Source organism: Neoarius graeffei, chromosome 6 (genome assembly GCF_027579695.1).
Source record: "Neoarius graeffei isolate fNeoGra1 chromosome 6, fNeoGra1.pri, whole genome shotgun sequence".
NCBI lineage: Eukaryota > Metazoa > Chordata > Actinopteri > Siluriformes > Ariidae > Neoarius > Neoarius graeffei.
The window spans coordinates 104,790,395-104,812,492 of NC_083574.1; positions in this window are offsets into that span (position 1 = coordinate 104,790,395).

Here is a 22,098-nt window from a genome sequence, read left to right on the forward strand (position 1 = left end):
GATTACGGGAAAGTGAACATGGTGACTAAACTGGACTCTTACTCATTACCTCACATAGAGGATTGTGTCGATCAAGTTGGTGCTGCTTGATTTGTTAGCAAGTTTGATTTATTAAAAGATTATTATCAGGTTCCCCTCACTCCTGGAGTGCAAGAGCTCTCTGCTTTTATAACACCTATCAGACTTTATTCTTACACTAGAATGAGTTTTGGGTTGCTCAACGCTCCCTCAACTTTCCAATGACTTATGAACAGAGTCGTTGAGGGGTTGGAGGGGTGCACTGTGTACGTTGATGACATTGTTTGTTATGCTGACACATGGGAAATACATCTGGCTCGCATCCGTGCGCTGTTTGAGTGGTTGATGGCAGCAACACTCACAGTGAATCTGGCAAAATGCGAGTTTGCCCAGGCTACCATTGTGTATTTGGGCAAGGTAGTTGGTCAACGCAAAGTGCGGTTGGTCAGGGCTAAGGTCTTGGCGATTGTTAAGTTTCCATCTCCTGTTACAAAGAAGGAGTTAATGCGCTTTTTAGTAATGACTGGTTATTACAGGAATTTTTGTTGTAATTTTTCATCTGTTGTTGCTCCTTTGACTAATTTGCTTAAAATCTCAGTGAAATTTCAGTGGACTGCTGAGTGTCAGCAGGCTTTCAAGAACGCCAAATTGTTGTTGGGTTCTGCACTTGTTCTGGTGGCGCCAAAGCTGGGTGAGCCGTTTCAGCTTCAGATTGATGCTAGCCAAGTGGGGGCAGGGGCAGTTCTCCTTCAAAAAGATGAGAATGGTGTGGATAGACCAGTCTGTTATTTCTTGCGAAAATGTAATTGCCATCAGTTAAATTATTCAACGATCGAAAAGGAGGCCTTGGCTCTTATCTGGGTTCTCCAACACTTTGATGTCTATGTCAGTGGTGATTTGCACCCTGTTGTGGTTTTCTCGGACCACAACCCCCTCATTTTCCTTCACTCACTTCAGAATGCCAACCAATGCCTTATGCATTGGGCACTCTTTTTACAACTTTTTAAGCTGTCTATCACGCACATCCGGGGCACTGAGAATGTTATGGCTGATGTCTTGTCTCGGGCTCCGAATGAGTCATAGCAGTGTCTATTTTCTCTCCTGTCCTCTGTTTCTCTCCATCGGCTGGGTGGTGGGATTAGGAGGCTGTGGGTGAGAATGGTCACTTTGCTGGTGGTTGTTTGTGGACATGAGTGAGTGTCTGAATGAATGTGTGAATAAATGGGTCTTATTACCAGGTGGCACGGTGGTGTAGTGGTTAGCACTGTCTCCTCACAGCAAGAAGGTTCTGGGTTCGAGCCCAGCAGCTGGCTGGCGGGGGCTCCCCATGTCTGTGTGGGTTTCCTCCGGGTTCTCTGGTTTCCCCAACAGTTCAAAGACATGTATTGAAGTTAACATGGGATGGCCTTGGGTTGAAGTGCCCTTGAGCAAAGTACCTAACCCCTGACTGCTCCCCAGGTGCTGTAGTATGGCTGCCCACTGCTCTGGTGCGTGTTCACTGCTTCAGATGGGTTAAATGCAGAGGATGAATCGCACTGTGCTTGAAGTGTGCATATGACAAATAAAGGCTTCTTTTTATTCAGAATAACTGTCGTTCCAGAATAGGTGTTTTATTCACTTTTGTTATTTGGATGAAGTTTGTTTTCTTTATTATGGGTTTGGGGATTTTTGTCCAATACTTTCAGAGTCCCATAGATACGGGTCTCTGTTTTGTGGGGGGAATGATGTCACACCCAGCTATGTCATGCTGGGCCCGCCTCACTCTACCTGGCTTTACATTAAGACATTTTGGAGTCTCTCTCCCTACTGGTCTGCAGGGGGAGCTGTCTGGGCTGGCCATGATGGCTAATTGGCAGCTGATTGGAGGGAGCTTAAAACTAGTTTCTCCATCATAGCTCGGATGATCTGCTGCCCTTGCCCTGTCGCTATTGGAGCTGGCTATGGTGCTTTTCTCCTCTCTCTCTCTTTACCCCTTTTTCACATTACATTATGCTGATTTTCACCTTACTTTTGTTTTGCCTTACATATACTGACTTCTATGAGCATTTACTTGAATAAATTATCATGGATTTAAAGTGTAACATCAGTGTGGTCTCCCCTTTTTATGTTGTTTCCACTAAGAGCCAAGTGGTTATGACAAGCACAACCAGAGAAAATACCGACACGAGATACAAACAAACAAGCAAAGAACAAAACAACAGTCAGAACAACATAACAAACAGGTAAATACCAACAAACAGACAAGGATGGTCAACACTGATGACGATTTCTAAAAAGAAGTCATACATTTTTCACACTAATACAGTAGGAAGAATATTCAGAGAGAAATGGAAAATCATCACGGTGTAAAAATTGACTTTGTGATTTGCAGTCAGTGTCGAGATGTGATTTACTGACATTGTTTTGATGTCTGTTGGATGTTTGTGTGAAAAATCTTCACCTCCCTGTGGATGGTCTCCCATTAGATTTGTTCTGATGCCAACAATGCTCATAATGTAGTGTGTGTGTGTGTGTGTGGTGACGGTGGTCAGTGAAATACGGCTAAACTGAGACAGCAGCAATAAAAGCAGGGAGCTATAAGGGGATTTACAGACTTGTTTATGCTCATTGTCTGTTTACGCTCTTTTTCTCAATGTGTGTGTGTGTGTGTGTGTAAGTTTGAGACATTTGACCACAGGAAGCCTGTGGCAGCTCTGAGAAGTTCAACCTGGTTTCTGAGCCTGAAATTCAGAAAAACACACTCTCCTACTCCCTCCACCACACACACACCACACACACACACACACCACGCTGCTGATCTCAGCCCAAACAGAAATTGTGTCAAACTCATAAAAGCTATTAAAAAAACTGTACAAACAGAGGCGAGACACTCGAGGAGGAACGTGGGGGGACGTGTGTGTGTGTACCAGATGTGATCTTCTGACTCAGAACATACACATGGCACTATGTGGATGTAGAAGGAAACAATGACCATATATGAAAAGTGACCTGCTAAAGTGGAACAGGCAGCTCACAGTGTATGATAAACCAAACGAGGCAGAATTCATACAGAGGCCTCCATTAACACACGAGTCCTGAGATAAAACTTCACACAAAATCTTGAGCAGTGGACTGATTACCTGAGTGATGTTTTCTTGTCACTGATATTTAATTCCATTTTCATACAGTGGTGCTTGAAAGTTTGCGAACCCTTTCGGGAAGGAAAAGGACATTGAAGGGAAAGGACATTGACATCGTTAGGAGCTACAAGTACTTGGGTGTTCATATGAACAATAAACTGGACTGGACTGATCACACACACGCCCTGTACAAGAAAGGCCAGAGCAGACTCCATCTGCTGAGGAGGCTCAGGGCCTTTGGAGTACAGGGTCCACTTCTGAACTCTTTTTATGACTCTGTGTTGGCATCAGCCATATTCTATGGAGTTGTCTGTTGGGGAAGCAGCATCACAACAGCAGAGAGGAAAAAAATTAATAAGCTGATGAGGAAGGCAGGATCTGTCCTGGGCTGTGCACTGGACTCAGTGGACGTAGTGGGGGAGAGGAAGATGTTGGCCAACTTGTCATCCTTAATGGTGAACAGCTCCCATCCACTGCAGAAGACAGTAGCAGCACTGGGCAGCTCCTTCAGTGACCGGCTCCTCCATCTGCGGTGTGTTAAGGAGAGATATACCAGCTCCTTCCTCCCTACTGTTGTGAGACTGTACAACCAGCACCTCACCAAGCACAGCACCAGACACTCCTCACAATAATGAACAATACTGTCCAGATCACGTCTACATCCACAGAGACCCCTCTGAACGTATACTGTGTTCACTGACCATCAGCATTAGTACAACATTACAACGAACTGCTAGCTACAAACATATAAAATGGCTCCTGTGCAATATACCTACTTACTTGTGCAATACTACCTGTGCAATACTTACATGTGCAATACCACTTGTGTAATACACTTATGTTAACTGTATATCTGCAAACCTGTTAATGTATGCAAATTTGTTAATTTTTATCTTTAAATTTGTTGTTTATTTCTTTTTATATATACCTTTTTGGCCCGGCCAGGCCCAGCCCAAATGAGCAACACAGAACCACTCTCCTGTGGACCCACCACCCGCAGGAGGTGCCGTAAGGGTCCGGTGCACTGTGGATCGGATGGCAGCCAAAGGCGGAGGCCCTGGTGTACTGATCCCCGGCTGACAAAACTGGCTTTTGGGACATGGAATGTCACCTCTCTGGTGGGAAAGGAGCCTGAGCTTGCGTGTGAGGTTGAGCAGTACCAACTAGATATAGTTGGGCTCACCTCAATGCATAACTTGGGCTCTGGAACCAATTTCCTGGACAGGGGTTGGACTCTCTTCTATGCTGGAGTTGCCAAGGGTGAGCGGTGCCGGGCAGGGGTGGGGCTATTGGTAGCCCCCTAGTTTGGTGTGCTAACATCGGAGTTCCCCCAGTGAATGAGAGGTTTGTTTCCCTGTGCCTTCGGTCGGGGAACGGTCTCTGACTGTCATTTGCGCTTATGGCCAAATGGTAGTTCAGAGTACCCGGCCTTCTTGGAGTCCTTGAGTGGGGTGCTAGACAATGCACCACAAGGGGACTCCACTGTTTTACTGGGGGACTTCAATGCTCACGTGGGCAATGACAGTAAGACCTGGAGGGGTGTGATTGGGAGGAACAGCCTGCCCGATCTGAACCCGAGTGGTGTTCAGTTGTTGGACTTCTATGCCATGCACGGTTTGGCCATAATGAACACTATATTCGAGCATAATAGTGCCCATAAGTGCACGTGGCATGAGGACACCCTAGGCCATAGATCAATGATTGACTTTGTAGTCATTTCATCTGATCTACGACCCTATGTCTTGGACACTCAGGTGAAGAGAGGAGCAGAGCTGTCAACTGATCAGTACCTGGTGGTGAGCTGGATCAGATGGCGGGGGAGGAGGCCGGACAGACCAGGCAGGCCCAAATGAGTAGTGAGGGTATGCTGGGAACATCTGGCGGACATCTGTGATGAGGGGAGCCGTCAAGCTGAAGAAGGAGTCCTATTGGGCTTGGTTAGCCTGTGGGTCTCCAGAGGCAGCTGACAGATACTGACGGGCCAAGCGGAATGCGGCTCTGGCAGTCACTGAAGCAAAAACTCGGGTGTGGGAGGAGTTCAGTGAGGCCATGGAAAGTGACTTTTGGTCAGCCTCGAAGAGATTCTGGCAAACTGTCCTGTGGCTCAGGAAGGGAAAACAGTGCTCCATCCCTACTGTTTACAGTGAGGATGGAGTGCTGTTGACCTCAATTGGGGACATCATCCAACAGTGGAAGGAATACTTTGAGGATCTCCTCAACCCCGCCTTCATGTTGTCCGAGGAGGATGCAAAGTCTGAGAGTGCTTGGGAGGACTCGCCCATCACAGGGGCTGAGGTTGCCAAGGTGGTTAAAAAGCTCCTCAGTGGCCAGGCTCCAGGGGTGGATGAGATTTGTCCTGAGTCCCTGAAGGCACTAAATGTTGTTGGGCTGTCTTGGGTAACACGCCTCTTCAACATTCCGTGGAGGTTGGGGACAGTGCCTCTGGATTGGCAGACTGGGGTGGTGGTCCCCCTTTTTAAAAAGGGGGACCGGAGAGTGTGTTCCAACTTTAGGGGGATCACACTTCTCAGCCTCCCTGGGAAAGCCTATGCTGGGGTGCTGGAGAGGAGAGTTCAGTCGATAGTTGAACCTCGGATTCAGGAGGAACAATGCGGTTTTCGTCCTGGTCATGGAACACTGGACCAGCTCTTTACCCTTGCAAGGGTACTGGAGGGTGCATGGGAGTTTGCCCAACTGGTCTACATCTGTTTTGTGGACCTGGAGAAGGCTTACGACCATGTCCCTCATGGTGTCCTGTGAGGGGTGCTTTGGGAGTATGGGGTTCAGGGCCCACTACTGTGGGCCATTCGGACCCTGTATGACCAGAGCAGGAGTTTGGTTCGCATTGCCAGCAGTAAGTCGGACTCGTTCCCGGTCAATGTTGGACTCTGCCAGGGCTGTCCTTTGTCACTGGTTCTGTTCCTAACTTTTATGGACAGAATTTCTAGGTGCAGCCAAGGGGCGGAGGATGTCCAGTTTGGTGGCAGCAGGATCACATCTCTGCTTTTTGCGGATGATGTGGTCCTGTTGGCTTCATCAATCTGTGACTTCCAGCATGTGCTGGGACAGTTTGCAGCCAAGTGCGAAGTGGCTGGGATGAGGTTCAGCACCTCCAAGTCCGTGGCCATGGTGCTCAGCCAGAAACGGGTGGAGTGCCTACTCCGGGTCAGGGGGGAGTTGCTACCTAAAGTGGAGGAGTTTAAGTATCTCGGGGTTTTGTTCATGAGTGAGGGTAAGGGGGAGCGGGAGTTGGACAGACGGATTGGGGCAGCATCAGCAGTGATGCGGATGCTAAACCGGTCTGTTGTGGTAAAGAGAGAGCTGAGCCAAAAGGCAAAGCTCTCAATTTACTGGTCCATCTACATTCCCACTCTCACCTATGGTCACGAGCTATGGGTAGTGACCAAAAGAATGAGATTGCGGATACAAGCGGTAGAAATTAGTTTTCTCCACAGGGTGGCTGGGCTCTCCCTTAGAGACAGAGTGAGAAGTTTGGTCATTCAAGAGAGACTCAGAGTAGAACCGCTGTTCCTCCACATCAAAATAAATCAGTTGAGGTGGTTCAGGCACCTTATTAGGATGCCCCCTGTACACCTCCCAAGGGAGGTTTTCTGGGCATGCCCCACCAGGAGGAGACCCAGGACACACTGGAGAGATTACACCTCTTGGCTGGCCTGGGAACGCCTTGGTATTCCCCCAGAAGAGCTGGCGGAGGTGGCCGTGGGAGGGAAGTCTGGGCTGCTCTGCTTAGGCTGCTACCCCCGTGACCCTGATCCAGATAACTGGTAGAAGATGGATGGATGGATGGATGGATGGATGGATGGGTGGATACCTTTTTTGTATACTTAATACTTTTTGCACTACTCCTTCACTGCCTTATCTTTTTTCTTTCTATATTTTGCTGCTTTTTTGCTGCTGTAGCAATGGAAATTTACCCTTGTGGGATAATAAAAGGCTATTGTATCTTATCTTATCTTATCTTATCTTTAGAATTTTTTATATTTCTGCAGAAATATGACCGAAAACATCATCAAATTTTCACACAAGTCCTAAAAGTAGATAAAGAGAACCCAGTTAAACAAATGAGACAAAAATATTATACTTGGTCATTTATTTATTGAGGAAAATGATCCAATATTACATATCTGTGAGTGGCAAAAGTATGTGAACCTTTACCTTTCAGTATCTGGTGTGACCCCCTTGTGCAGCAATAACTGCAACTAAACGTTTGCGGTACCTGTTGATCAGTCCTGCACACCGGCTTGGAGGAATTTTAGCCCATTCCTCCATACAGAACAGCTTCAACTCTGGGATGTTGGTGGGTTTCCTCACATGAACTGCTCACTTCAGGTCCTTCCACAACATTTCGATTGGATTAAGGTCAGGACTTTGACTTGGCCATTCTAAAACATTAACTTTATTCTTCTTTAATCATTCTTTGGTAGAACGACTTGCGTGCTTAGGGTCATTGTCTTGCTGCATGACTCACCTTTTCTTGAGATTCAGTTCATGAACAGATGTCCTGACATTTTCCTTTAGAATTCGCTGGTATAATTCAGAATTCATTGTTCCATCAATGATGATAAGCCATCCTGGCCCAGATGCAGCAAAACAGGACCAAACCATGATACTACCACCACCACGTTTCACAGATGGGATAAGGTTCTTATGCTGGAATGCAGTGTTTTCCTTTCTCCAAACATAACACTTCTCATTTAAACTAAGAAGTTCTATTTTAGTCTCATCCATCCACAAAACATTTTTCTAATAGCCTTCTGGCTTGTCCACATGATCTTTAGCAAACTGCAGATGAGCAGCAATGTTCTTTTTGGAGAGCAGTGGCTTTCTCCTTGCAACCCTGCCATGCACACCATTGTTGTTCAGTGTTCTCCCGATGGTGGACTCATGAACATTAATATTAGCCAATGTGAGAGAGGCCTTCAGTTGCTTAGAAGTTACCCTAGGGTCTTTTGTGACCTCGCCGACTATTACACACCTTGCTCTTGGAGTGATCTTTGTTGGTCGACCACTCCTGGGGAGGGTAACAATGGTCTTGAATTTCCTCCATTTGTACACAATCTGTCTGACTGTGGATTAGTGGAGTCCAAACTCTTTAGAGATGGTTTTGGAAACTTTTCCAGCCTGATGAGCATCAACAACACTTTTTTGAGGTCCTCAGAAATCTCCTTTGTTCGTGCCATGATACACTTCCACAAATGTGTTGTGAAGATCAGACTTTGATAGATCCCTGTTCTTTAAATAAAACAGGGTGCCCACTCACACCTGATTGTCATCCCATTGATTGAAAACACCTGACTCTAATTTCACCTTCAAATTAACTGCTAATCCTAGAGGTTCACATACTTTTGCCACTCACAGATATGTAATATTGGATCATTTTCCTCAATAAATAAATAAATGACGTAGTATAATATTTTTGTCTCATTTGTTTAACTGGCTTCTCTTTTATCTACTTTTAGGACTTGTGTGAAAATCTGATGATGTTTTAGGTCATATTTCTGCAGAAATATAGAAAATGCTAAAGGGTTCACAAACTTTCAAGCACCACTGTACATCACTCTGGATGTCTGCTTAAATGCCTATTATGTAATGTAACAAGGAGAGTCAAAATGCAGGGAGGAGTGAACACCATACTGTAGATAAAGCAAGTTTTTCATATTCACAAATGTGAGTGTGAATGGTTGTCTGTGTCTATGTGTCAGCCCTGTGATGACCTGGTGACTTGTCCAGGGTGTACCCCGCCTTTCACCCGTAGTCAGCTGGGATAGGCTCCAGCTTGCCTGCGACCCTGTAGAACAGGATAAAGTGGCTACAGATAATGAGATGAGATGAGATAATAATACAGTCTGTCCTGTAATAACTGGAATGTGAATGTTCTCTCTCTCACACACTTTCGTTCTCTCTCTTTCTCACACTTTCGTTCTCTCTCTCACACACACTTTTGTTCTCTCTCTCTCTCTCTCTCTCTCTCTACCACTATGGTCTGGATGAACCACTCTTTTACAGCACCTGGTTCCCTGAACAGACCATGTCCAAACGCGAGATCACCGCCTTTGTGTCTGCAGGAGTAACGAAATTAAGAGACCTCATTCACCAGGAAAAGCAAGAGTGGTTACCAATATCCCAACTGACCTGGGAGATCGGGGACAGATCAGAGAGGATTGTGGGTAACATAGTAAAGATAGTGAAAACTCTGTTTCCCACACCACTACAAACCTACATAAACAACTACACAGCAAATTCCCCAGTGTTGAATTAACACTTTCAGAGTTCATTTGTGTCCAATTGGACACATATAAACACAGTAGGGTGTTAAATCGACACTCTGGGTGTTAATTCAACACTGGGGATTTTATTGTGTATATAACTGGAGCTCCAGAGCAAACATCCTTTCCAGAGCTGTACATAACCCCCTGCGAAGCCCCAGATGATGACAACACAGGGAACTGCTCTCGTACAAAATGGTCAAAATCTGTGGCTGGTAGAAGAGAGCAACTGGACTTGCTTGAAGATTCTTGAAAACGTTTCGCCTCTCATCCGAAAGGCTTCCTAAGTTCTGTCTGACTAATAGGAAGTATCAAGTATTTATCCTCTCATGGATCATCATAGAATCTGAATCAGAATGCTGATGGCTGCATTGTAGATGGCTGATAAAAGATGTCATAGACACCCACCTCTGTTCAGTGATGGTCGTTCCAGGTTGACAATAATGAACAATCCTCTCTGGCAAAGATGTCTGCCAGTTTTCTGGAAGTCCTCTCATACTCCCGCACCAGTCAACGGTCAAAACGGTCAAAAATATCCCTCTTTTAATTGCAACAAAAAAAACAACTACACATTTCCTGCATAAAAAACAAACTTTCCAGAGAACTGAAAGGCAAAAAAGACACAAAATGGTGAACACAGCTGCCCATATCTCCACCCCAGTCCCCCTCATGGAGAGTGCTATACAAAAGCCCACTACTAAAGTGATCCAGAGACCTACAGTGGCGAGTTCTCCACACCACAATGCCAACGAACACCTTCCTGTTCAAGTGCAACCTCATCGGCTCTTCCCTCTGCAACTTCTGTGGATTACGGACACCGTGTTCCACTGCTTTAGTGACTGCCACAGACTGGACCCTCTTTAACATACTGGAGAGAACCATAATGTAGGTACAGCCAGTCACAGTCTATTTTAACTACATTTCCCATCAACCAACTTCCGCGTTGGCCTACGTCACGCCTGTGCGGGATCACCTACATCACTTCCTCCATGATTTCATAAGAAACTAAGGCACGCTACTCTCTTCCCCTTTGGTGCTGTGAAACTCGTCACAACCGGCACATTCTGCAGAGACAAAGAGGCCCGCTCACCAGAGCATCCAAGATATAGACGTCTTTTCTCCCGAGAAAAACGATTCAGCACTGTTTTTGTTTACCCTTGGCCATGGTAGAACTACTTAAATCATGCTATCTCTCTCTCTCGGTTGAGCTACAGCCGGTTTGTTTGTCTATTATCAGTAACGTTACAAGACTGCCGCCCAAGCAGTTTAATTAAAAGTTAGACGCGACCGGATTCCTTCTAACTAAATCACTGTGCACATTGTTGATCAGAGACTTCTTCCCCACGAACTACAAGCGTCGGACCAAGAATTCTCTGCTTTCTACAGAAGCGACTCACGTGCTCCTGTGGACTCCAAAAGTCTCGGAACATCTCTATAATCTTGCACTGGAAGCAAGATACTGAAGTAAGAGACTGGCATTTGGGCAAAAACTAGTCTTAGGAATTAGCTTTTTGAAGTAGTGTGAATTTAAACTCAGGAACGGTTTAATTGTGTACACTGTAAACACGTAGGGTGTTGAATTAATTATTGTTCTAATTTTGTCCTCTCAATTGTTAACAGATAGGCTTTTGCATGCTCTTGCTATCCTTTCTAACCCTTAATTTCATTATTACACATATTTTGACCTCATCAAGATTTCAGTGGATTTAGTAGTGTTATAAGCTAGCTTAGCTAGCAACATACGGCTAATTCTTTTGTTTCGTTAGCAAGCTAGGCTAACCTTTTGTTTAGGCCACAAGGCCTACACCACGTGGACACACACACACACACACACACACACACACACACACACACACACACACACACCTTAGCTAGCAACCAAAGCTAACTCTTTTGTTCTACTTAGAAACATGTGGTCACCTCCCCCTACACTCTCACACACACACACACGCATGCACACACACACACACACACACACACACACATGCTCAAGTATATATCATATTTGTATATATTTCAACTGCTATTATTCATTGTTATCACTGTTATAATAAATTCAATTATTCTATCAAACTATGTGTTTATTTGTTGTGCCTAATATTCTTTGAAGTCGCCCAATCTCAAAAGAATTCCAAGGTGCATATGAGTTATGTAATACGGTAAGTGATCATAATAATTTGGAATATACCATAATTTAGCTGTTTGGTAATTTATTATTAAGCACCAAAATTAATGGTATTATTTAAATACTGATTCAATGAGACTGATTCAATGAGGCTGATTCAGTGAGAACGATTCAATGGTATGATTCAATGAGACTGATTTAATGATTTAATGAGACTGATTTAATGAGATTGATCACTTAATTACCAACTGCACCTACATTAATTGGTGCCCCGTGTGAGGCGATTGGTGTTGACTTCTTGAATATTGTTGCAACAACAGATAAACTATCAGTTTGATTCAGCAGTTGCCAAGGTATATCCCCAGGTGTGTTAAACGGTTAACAGTAGCGTGATAACCATATCACAAATACTAATAACCTATTCATAACTCAGGATAAGAGATAGCATTTCCAAACGAAAACAAACTTTATCAACTGATTAATTAATTACATAGTTAATATTAATTAATAATAATTAATTAATAAATTAACTCAGTGATTAATTAATTACCTAGTATCCAGCCTAAGTAAAATGGCATCCCCTCTTGTCTCAGAAATTGAAGACAACGCTCAAGACGTGTCTCTCCTTGAGGTCATCGCAGACCTCATTCACTGCTCTGCCTCCGAAGAGGCAAACATTAGGAACATGAGTAAGAGTGAATGCCAAAACAACATAGATAACTCGAACAAACATATGAGAGATCCAAAAAGAACAACCATTAGTGTCCAAGAGGCACTAGGTAAGCTATTCCTATCATACTTCCAAAATACTGATTCAGAAATCAGACGCCTCTGCAGAGAGGTTGACAGGCTGACCACCAGCAATGCCGAGCTGGCAGCTGATAATAATGATTTATATAGGGAGCGTGAGCTCTTGAAGACCTCCCTTGATGATTGCGCCAAAAGGCTAGAGAAAGCCGAAATGGCTGCCAAGAGGGCTGCCGAGGAGCAGACCCCCCAAGAAGGGCGCGAGGGGCATGAAAGACCCCCAACAATGTGCCGAAGCTCAGAGCGGGAAGAGGCGTCCGAACCGGACACCGTGGATTGCCTGGTCGAGGACCAGACACCCCGCCAAACTCCATCAACTCGCTACACAACTTCGTTGTTTAGCCATCTTCGGATGAATCAGGCTATGAATCTAGTGCAAAACGGGAGCAACACCAGAGTAGCTTAGATAATGAGTGCTCAGGAGAGCCAAGGAGGTCGCACAAGGACATGCACCAAACCCTTCGCTTATGGCAAATTGACCTACTTGCCAAAGATGTCAAGCGATTCGATCCCGACAATAACAGAACAAATGTGAATGATTATTTGCGAGAGATTGACCGATGCCTGATGGACCTACCGAAAGCCACAACGCGAGAGAAACTTAAACTGATCTGGAAGACCTCCAGTAGCAGCGTTCATGCCTTTTTAGAGACGCTACCCCCAAACATTCACGATAGTTATTCGAAACTTTGTAATTACATGAGGGAAGAATATGCGCCGTGCACGGGTGAAACCTCCGTGACATTGTGTGCATTACAAATCAAACAAAAACGGTCTGAGGTGCCTCGTGAATATTATAGATGGCTACGTACTGCCTATTTCCAGGGTAGTAGCGCACCAGGCTTGGAAGAAGATAGAGGCTTCAAATCCCTCTTCTTACATAACTTCCACCCAAGCGTACGGACTCAAGTCACACTGGCATGTCGACAAGGGTTCTACTCGATGAGGGAAATTAGGCAACTAGCCCAAATGACCTGGGAAACCATTGTCAAAACCACAGACAGGGACAATGATGAACCCAGAGTCCTTAGTCTCCAGGATGCAGACGGGCCCCCGCTGGCCTTAGAAGGAGGTGAAGCTCCAAAAGGGGGACCCCCCTGGAGAAATCCCAGTCCGAACCGCCCCTTGCCGAGCCATCACCACGGTGAGCGGAAAAATCGGCAAGGTAAGGCCAGGAGGGACCGAAGGCAAGTCCACAGTGACTATGACAACCACCCATCATGTGAAAAGGGTCATAGGGAACAAGGCAGTTGGCAGCAAGACCGTCATCCCCGCTCTGGCCAGAGACGGCAGGAGCGTTCCGACCGTAGCTCTACACGTAGGGGTAAAGGTGACCGACACAATGACTCAGACCAACCTGGTGAGTTCCGCTCAGAGCTGGATTCTTTAAAAGCCCAGTTGGCTGAGATTAAAGAACTGTTACAGAAAAGGTCAGACCCCTCAACAGATAAAACAAAAGAGCCCAAAAGATAAATAGAAACTAGCGTAAAAGGACAAAAGGCCTACTACAACCGAAAAACCTCCCATCACGAATATCAAATAGGCGACAAAGTCCTATATTTTAACTTTACCAAGCCGGTAGGAGGTTTTTTTTTAAACTTCTTTTTATTGACAAAGACAGTATGAAAAGACATTGGAATAGTTACATTGTTTGGGGTTTTTTTGAACACACAACCAATAACATCCCCCCCCAACCTGGACCTGAGTGATGAAATAATTACAAATGTTCATATCATCTCATCTCATTATCTCTAGCCGCTTTATCCTTCTACAGGGTCGCAGGCAAGCTGGAGCCTATCCCAGCTGACTACGGGTGAAAGGCGGGGTACACCCTGGACAAGTCGCCAGGTCATCACAGGGCTGACACATAGACACAGACAACCATTCACACTCACATCCACGCCTACGGTCAATTTAGAGTCACCAGTTAACCTAACCTGCATGTCTTTGAACTGTGGGGGAAACCGGAGCACCCGGAGGAAACCCACGCGGACACGGGGAGAACATGCAAACTCCACACAGAAAGGCCCTCGCCGGCCCCGGGGCTCGAACCCAGGACCTTCTTGCTGTGAGGCAACAGCGCTAACCACTACACCACCGTGCCGCCCCAATTACAAATGTTATAGAAGAAAAAAAAAGAAACAGAAATCACAATGTTAAATCACATCCATAGACTTGTACAGAAAAATAAAACTAAAATCAAATCTGAAGCCATGTCTGGCTATAGCCTAGGTGGCGTGGAGTTGGCTACCCCAGTACAATAGAAGTGTAGTTGTACCAAAACGAGCAAATACAGTCATTGATTAAAGCATGCTACTTTGGTAATATAGCAAGACTATCAAAATATGAGAGTAAAGGTCCCCACACTGATAGAAACTTGTCAGAGCCTTGTATAGTGAATTTTATTTTCTCCAAGTGTAAGAACATCATCACATCTTGCAGCCACCGTGCTGCAGTCGGTGGAGTGTTGGATTTCCAATGTAATAGAATTTGCCTGCGCACCAGTAGGGTAACAAAAGATATAATATTACATTGTTTTTTGTCCAAGTAGTACCTTCATCTGGTACCCCAAATAAAGCCACTAATACACAGGGTTCCATTCTCATCTCCAGAACCTCAGACAATACATTGAAGACTGTTGACCAATATTGTGTAAGTGTGTGGCATGACCAGAACATATGTGTCAGGTCAGCTACATCTGCATGACATCTAACACATCTACTGTCCATATGTGGGTAGAAGGAGGAAATCTTAGCTCTGCTCCAGTGGAGACGATGCACTACCTTGAATTGGATTAATCCCAGTCTTGCACAGGATGTGCTGCTATTAACTCTTTTTAAGGCCTCCGCCCACACTTCTTCTGAAATATCCATTCCAATCTCTTTTTCCCAGCGAGTTTTAACAATTTCCACCTTAACCTTGTTTGCTGACATAACGAGAGAGTATAACTGTGCTGTACACCCCCTCATCCTAAAGGGGACTTCCAAAAGAGAGTCTACCAGTGATTTCTCAGGAAGTACAGGGAATTGTGGGCACTGTGTCTTAGCAAAATTGCGAACTTGGAAATAACGGAATAAATCAGTCTGTTGAAGCTCATACCTAGAACATAAATCATTAAAGCTTGAAAATGTTTCATTTACATAGAAGTCACTGAAGTTTCGTAGACCTTTCCTATGCCATACTGCAAACACCTGGTCCAATTTTGCTGGTAGAAAGTTATGATTATTACAAATTGGGTTCTGTAACAGAAGAGTTTGTTTGATGTTAATATGCCTTCTAAATTGATTCCATATTTTTAAAGTAAAGATGACCACAGGATTAGATGTATACTGAAAAACTTTAGCTGGATGAGACCAGTGCTGGTAAAGAGGTTGACACACATGATCTGTCTTCCAGCTCACACCAGTCCGTATCTGGGGATTGCATCCAATATGTTATTTTATGTATGTTCGCTGACCAATAGTAACTTCTGAAGTTGGGGAGGGCTAAACCACCTTCCAATCTTTGTCTTTGAAGAAAGTCCTTAGAAATTCTAGGATTCTGCTTGTTCCATATAAATTGTGACACTAACTTATCTATCTGGCTGAAAAAAGATTTGGAAAAGAAAATAGGAAGACATTGAAACACAAATAAAAACCTTGGCAAGATGTTCATTTTGATACAGTTTACTCTGCCAGCAAGGGTCAGCTGCAAGACATCCCATCTTTGTAGGTCAGATTTAATTTTTAATACTAGTGGGGCAATGTTTTTATTAAAAAGATCTTGAAAAGTCAGGGTGATATTAATCCCCAAGTATTTAAAACTGTTTTTTGATATCTTAAATGGTAAAGATTGATCTGGGATCTCCATGGCTGGTTTATTTATTGGGAAGCATTCACTTTTGGATAAATTGAGTTTATAGCCTGAAATCCTCCCAAAAGAATGGAGCACTGAAACAATCTTATCAATACTTGCTAATGGATCAGATATGTATAGTAACATGTCATCTGCATATAGGGATAGTTTGTTTTCCAACCCCCATCTGCATATACCATGTATTGAGTGTGTAGATTTAAGTAAAAGAGATAGAGGCTCAATTGCTAGTGTAAATAAAAGTGGACTGAGTGGGCAACCTTGCCTTGTGCCTCTAAATAAAGAGAAATTCTGTGAGCGCAGCTGATTTGTAATTACAGATGCTTTAGGAGCATAATAAAGAACCTGAATCCATTTCCTAAACGTTACCCCAAAATCAAATTGTTTCAAAACAAAGAAAAGATAATCCCATTTCACACGGTCAAACGTTTTTTCCGCGTCTAATGATACCACTACTTCTGGAACAGTATCTAATGAAGGACTATACAAGACATTTAGTAGACGTCTGATGTTTAAAAATAGAAACCTACTGTACCTCTAATAAATCCTGTCTGATCTTCAGAAATCAAAGACGGCAATGATGTTTCCAGTCGCATTGCTAACAATTTTGAGAGTATTTTAAAATCAGAGTTTAGCAATGACACAGGTTGATATGAACCACATTTAGCAGCATCTCTACCTGGTTTTAAAAGAAGGGTGATTGTCGCTTCGTTAAGAGATTCTGGCAGTCTACCCTGCACCAGGGATTCGTTAAACATGCCTAACAATAAGGGGGCCAGCTGAGCAGAGAATTTTTTATAAAAGTCTATAGGGAAACCATCTGGCCCTGGGGCCTTGCCACTTTGCATGGCTGAAATTGCTGAAAGAATCTCCCCAAGTTCCAGTTCCTGATCTAAGTGCTCTTTCTGACTACTAGAAAGAGTTGGAACGCCGGTAGGAGTTTAAAAAAAAAAGTTCCTACCATATTGGTCGGGACCTTTCGATCGTAGGAAAACTGTCCCCCGTCGCGTATCGCATTAGGACATCCAGGCCTAATCAAACGCCCTCATATCGATCCATAGCGATCAAATCAAGCCTTTTTGAACAGTTTTCACTCCAAAAGGGGGTACGATAGTTAGGCCCATCCTGTCCACCTAGCTTGTACGCCTCACACACCATAAGCATACACTGACATTCCCAGTCACATTCACCAACCCAATACCTTTCCAGAAGATTAGGTTTACCAACCCAAACACTAATACCTCTTTTCTTTCCTTCATTTCTTCTCTTTTCTTGTTTTTACGCATAGGAAATTAAACACTACATGTTTAATGTTTAATTTTTTTTTTAGATGTGATTCTGACCTAGTTAGATAGTGATTATATGCCCAAATGCCTATAGCCTGATTATATGCCCAAAATGCCTCTGCCTCCAACTGTCTTACTGGAACTCATGAGTTTACACAGTTTTCACAGGACACCATGGACTGTACAGAGCAAGGCTACCTCAAGGACTATGGACATGTGGACTGTACGGTACTGTGCTCTCAGTGCTACGACTCCATCATACCCCTGAGACCAAAAGGGGGAATGTAGGTACAGCCAGTCACAGTCTCTTTTAACTACATTTCCCATCAACCAACTTCCGTGTTGACCTACGTCACGCCTGGGCGGGATCACCTATGTCACTTCCTCCATGATTCCATAAGAAACTAAGGCATGCTACTCTCTTCCTCTTTGGTGCTGTGAAACTCATCGCAACCGGCGCGTTCTGCAGAGATAAAGAGGCCCACTCACCAGAGCATCCAAGATACAGACGTCTTTTCTCCCGAGAAAAACAATTCAACACGTTTTTTGTTTACCCTTGGCCACGGTAGAACTACTTAAATCATGCTATCTCTCTCTCTCGGTTGAGCTACAGCCGGTTTGTTTGTCTATTATCAGTAACGTTACAAGACTGCCGCCCAAGCAGTTTGATTAAAAGTTAGAAGTGACCGGATTCCTTCTAACTAAATCGCTGTGCACATTGTTGATCAGAGACTTCTTCCCCACAAACTACAAGCGTCAGACCAAGAATTCTCTGCTTTCTACAGAAGCGACTCACGTGCTCCTGTGGACTCCAAAAGTCTTGGAACATCTCTATAATCTTGCACTGGAAGCAAGATACTGAAGTAAGAGACTGGCATTTGGACAAAAACTAGTCTTAGGAATTAGCTTTTTGAAGTAGTGTGAATTTAAACTCAGGAACAGTTTAATTGTGTACACTGTAAACATGTAGGGTGTTGAATTAATTATTGTTCTAATTTTGTCCTCTTAATTGTTAACAGATAGGCTTTTACATGCTCTTGCTATCTTTTCTAACCCTTAATTTCATTATTACACATATTTTGACCTCATCAAGATTTCAGTGGATTTAGTAGTGTTATAAACTAGCTTAGCTAGCAACACACAGCTAATTCTTTTGTCTCTTTAGCAAGCTAGGCTAACCTTTTGTTTAGGCCACAAGGCCTACACCACGTGGACACACACACACACACACACACACACACAGCTAGCAACCAAAGCTAACTCTTTTGTTCTACTTAGAAACACGTGGTCACCTCCCCCTACACTCACACACACACACACACGCACACACACGCACACACGCTCAAGTATATATCATATTTGTATATATTTCAACTGCTATTATTCATTTTTATCATTGTTATAATAAATTCAATTATTCTATCAAACTGTGTGTTTATTTGTTGCGCCTAATATTCTTTGAAGTCGCCCAATCTCAAAAGAATTCCAAGGTGCATACAAGTTGTGTAATACGGTAAGTGATCATAATAATTTGGAATATACCATAATTTAGCTGTTTGGTAATTTATTATTAAGCACCAAAATTAATGGTATTATTTAAATACTGATTCAATGAGACTGATTCAATGAGGCTGATTCAATGAGAATGATTCAATGGTATGATTCAATGAGACTGATTTAATGATTTAATGAGACTGATTTAATGAGATTGATCACTTAATTACCAACTGCACCTATAATAAATAACCTTGGAGCACCTTTTCAAAAACTACCTTCATTCTAGGATGCAAATATTCCAGCTCACGCCAAGAGCGCTGTACTTTGGTGAACTTTCTGACAGGCCAGGCAAAAGTAGTGATCTGGAAATCATACAAACTAAAGACTGAAGGAAAAAACATGAATATTGTAAACTTATTTAAAGCACTGATAGAATCACGCATTAAACCAGAGCACGAATTTCACACAATCAATGGTAACCCAGAAATATTTGGAAAAAAAAACTGGTGTGCAAACAAGGGACTGTTCTCCATAGTGGACGATAACAAAACTGTTTTTCACTGCTGGTCAATAATCCTTAATCAAACCCTTTTCATGCTTTTAAATATGTAAATAATTTTCCTTTCTTTTAACTTTCATGGTTGCAAATAAAGAGCACATAAAAGTCAAAGTCTCTCTCACTCTCTTTTTTGCTCTCTGTCTCTCTCTCCCTCACTCTTGCGCTCTCCCTCCCTCACTCTTGCGCTCTCTCTCCCTTGCTTTCTTTCTATCTCTGTCTTTCTCACTCTCTCTCTCACTCTTTCTTTCTCTCAGTCTTTCTCTCTTACACTCTCTTGCTCGCTTTCTTTCTCTCTATCTCTGTCTCCCTTGCTCACTCCCACTCTTGCTCTCTCTCTTTTGCTCTCTCTTTCTATCTGTCTTTCTCACTCTTTCTTTCTCTTCCTCTCTCACTCACTTTCTCTCTCTCACTCTTTCTTTCTCTCACTCTCTCTGTCTTTCTCTCTCACTCTCTCTCTCTGTCTCTCTCTCCCTTGATCTTGCTCTCCCTCACTCTTTCTCTCTCTCACTCTCTTGCTCTCTCTCTCTCTCTCTCTCTCTCTTTTGCTCTCTCTCTCACACACACATTCTTTCTCACTCATGTTCTCTCTCACACTCTTTCTTTTGTCTCTCACACTCTTTCTTTCTCTCTCTGTCTTTCTCTCTCACACTCTCACTTTCTCTTTCTTTCTCTCTCTCACACACTTTCTCTCTCACACTTTTTCTTTCTCTCACTCTCTCCGCCTTTCTCACACACTCTCTTGCTCTCTTTCTTTCTCTCTCACTCTTGCTCTCTCTCTTTTGCTCTCTCTTTCTATCTGTCTTTCTCACTCTTTCTCTTCCTCTCTCACTCTTTCTTTCTCTCACTCTCTCTTTCTCTCTGTCTCTCTCTCCCTTGCTCTTGCTCTCGCTCACTCTTTCTCTCTCTCTCTTTTGCTCTCTCTCTCTCACACACATTCTTTCTCACTCATGTTCTCTCTCACACTCTTTCTTTTGTCTCTCACACTCTTTCTTTCTCTCTCTGTCTTTCTCTCTCACACTCTCTCACTTTCTCTTTCTTTCTCTCTCTCACGCTTTCTCTCACACTCTCACAATTTTTCTTTCACTCTCTTTCTCTGCCTTTCTCACACACTCTCTTTCTCTCTCTCTCACTCTCACTCTTGCTCTCTCTCTTTTGCTCTCTCTTTCTATCTGTCTTTCTCACTCTTTCTTTCTCTTCCTCTCTCTCTCACTCTTTCTTTCTCTCTCTGTCTTTCTCTCTCACACTCTCTGTCTCTCTCTCCCTTGCTCTTGCTCTCTCTCACTCTTTCTCTCTCTCACTCTCTTGCTCTCTCTCTCTCTCGCTTTCTCTCACACACATTCTTTCTCACTCATGTTCTCTCTCTCTCTTTCTCTTTCTTTCTCTCTCACACTCTCTCTGTCTTTCTCTCTCACACACTCTCTTGCTCTCTCACTTTCTCTCTCTCTCTCTCTCTCTCTCTCTCTCTCTGTACTGAATGGGATTCTGACATTTTTTCTGTTTAACCCTCACCAGAAGATGCAGCAGTGAAAAATCTCTTGTTCACAACATTTTTTACATTACAGTTTTTTTCAATTGCTAACAAGCGTTTACCCATACTTATAATACTTTTTCTAAACTCTTAACACAGACTGACACCTACGGCACACAATTGGCCAAATGGTTAATTTTCTTCTCAAAAGCACATACTGTTAAATATATACCAATGATTCTTTTCAAAATAGAGCAAATCTTTTTCTGTACATACTAACTTCCCCAAAACACAAGAATTCTGACTCAAAATTAAATACTTATGTCAAACAATAACATTTGTTTTCACTTCACAAGTTACATGGAGTCTATCAAAGTACACCAGGTTTCAAAATACTGGATATTGTTGACATTACAAAAAGTGCATAGACTTTTCTGTTTCAGTTTTACATAAATGTACTGTATTTGCATGCAAAAATGCAATCCACTGTTTTACCCCAAATATCTTGTATGTTGACATGTAATAGTCACATTCAAAAGAATTTCAGTAAAAAGCAAATAGATTTTTTTTCCTTTACTGTTTACAGTACCTACTTCAGTAGGTACATTTGAAATACTGTGACAGAACAGAAAAAAAACAAACAAAAAAATAACACAAAAGATCAATACTTCCAAATAAAAATGCCCAGATACGTAAAGCAGAGAAACAATCAAACAATACAGCAAAAAAATCCGTCTCTAATCTCTTCTATCATCTGGGTTTGGCCACATGTTTTCATCTACATCACATCTTATGTCTTCCAAGGCAATACACCTAGGGTAAAAACGCTTTGAGTGCCGGATCCAGCCTTGGCAGTCTTCCGCTGTTATGTCCCTACAGCCAGCATCCATGGCATCCAGGAGGGTCATTTGATCATGTGGCCGATGGTCATACACATTCCACCTCCATGCCGAGAAGAATTCCTCTATCGGATTTAGGAATGGTGAATATGGTGGAAGGAAGAGGCGTACAAATCTTTGGTGGTCCCTGAACCATGCCGTCACTGCCTGTGAGTGGTGGAAAGCAACGTTATCCCACGTG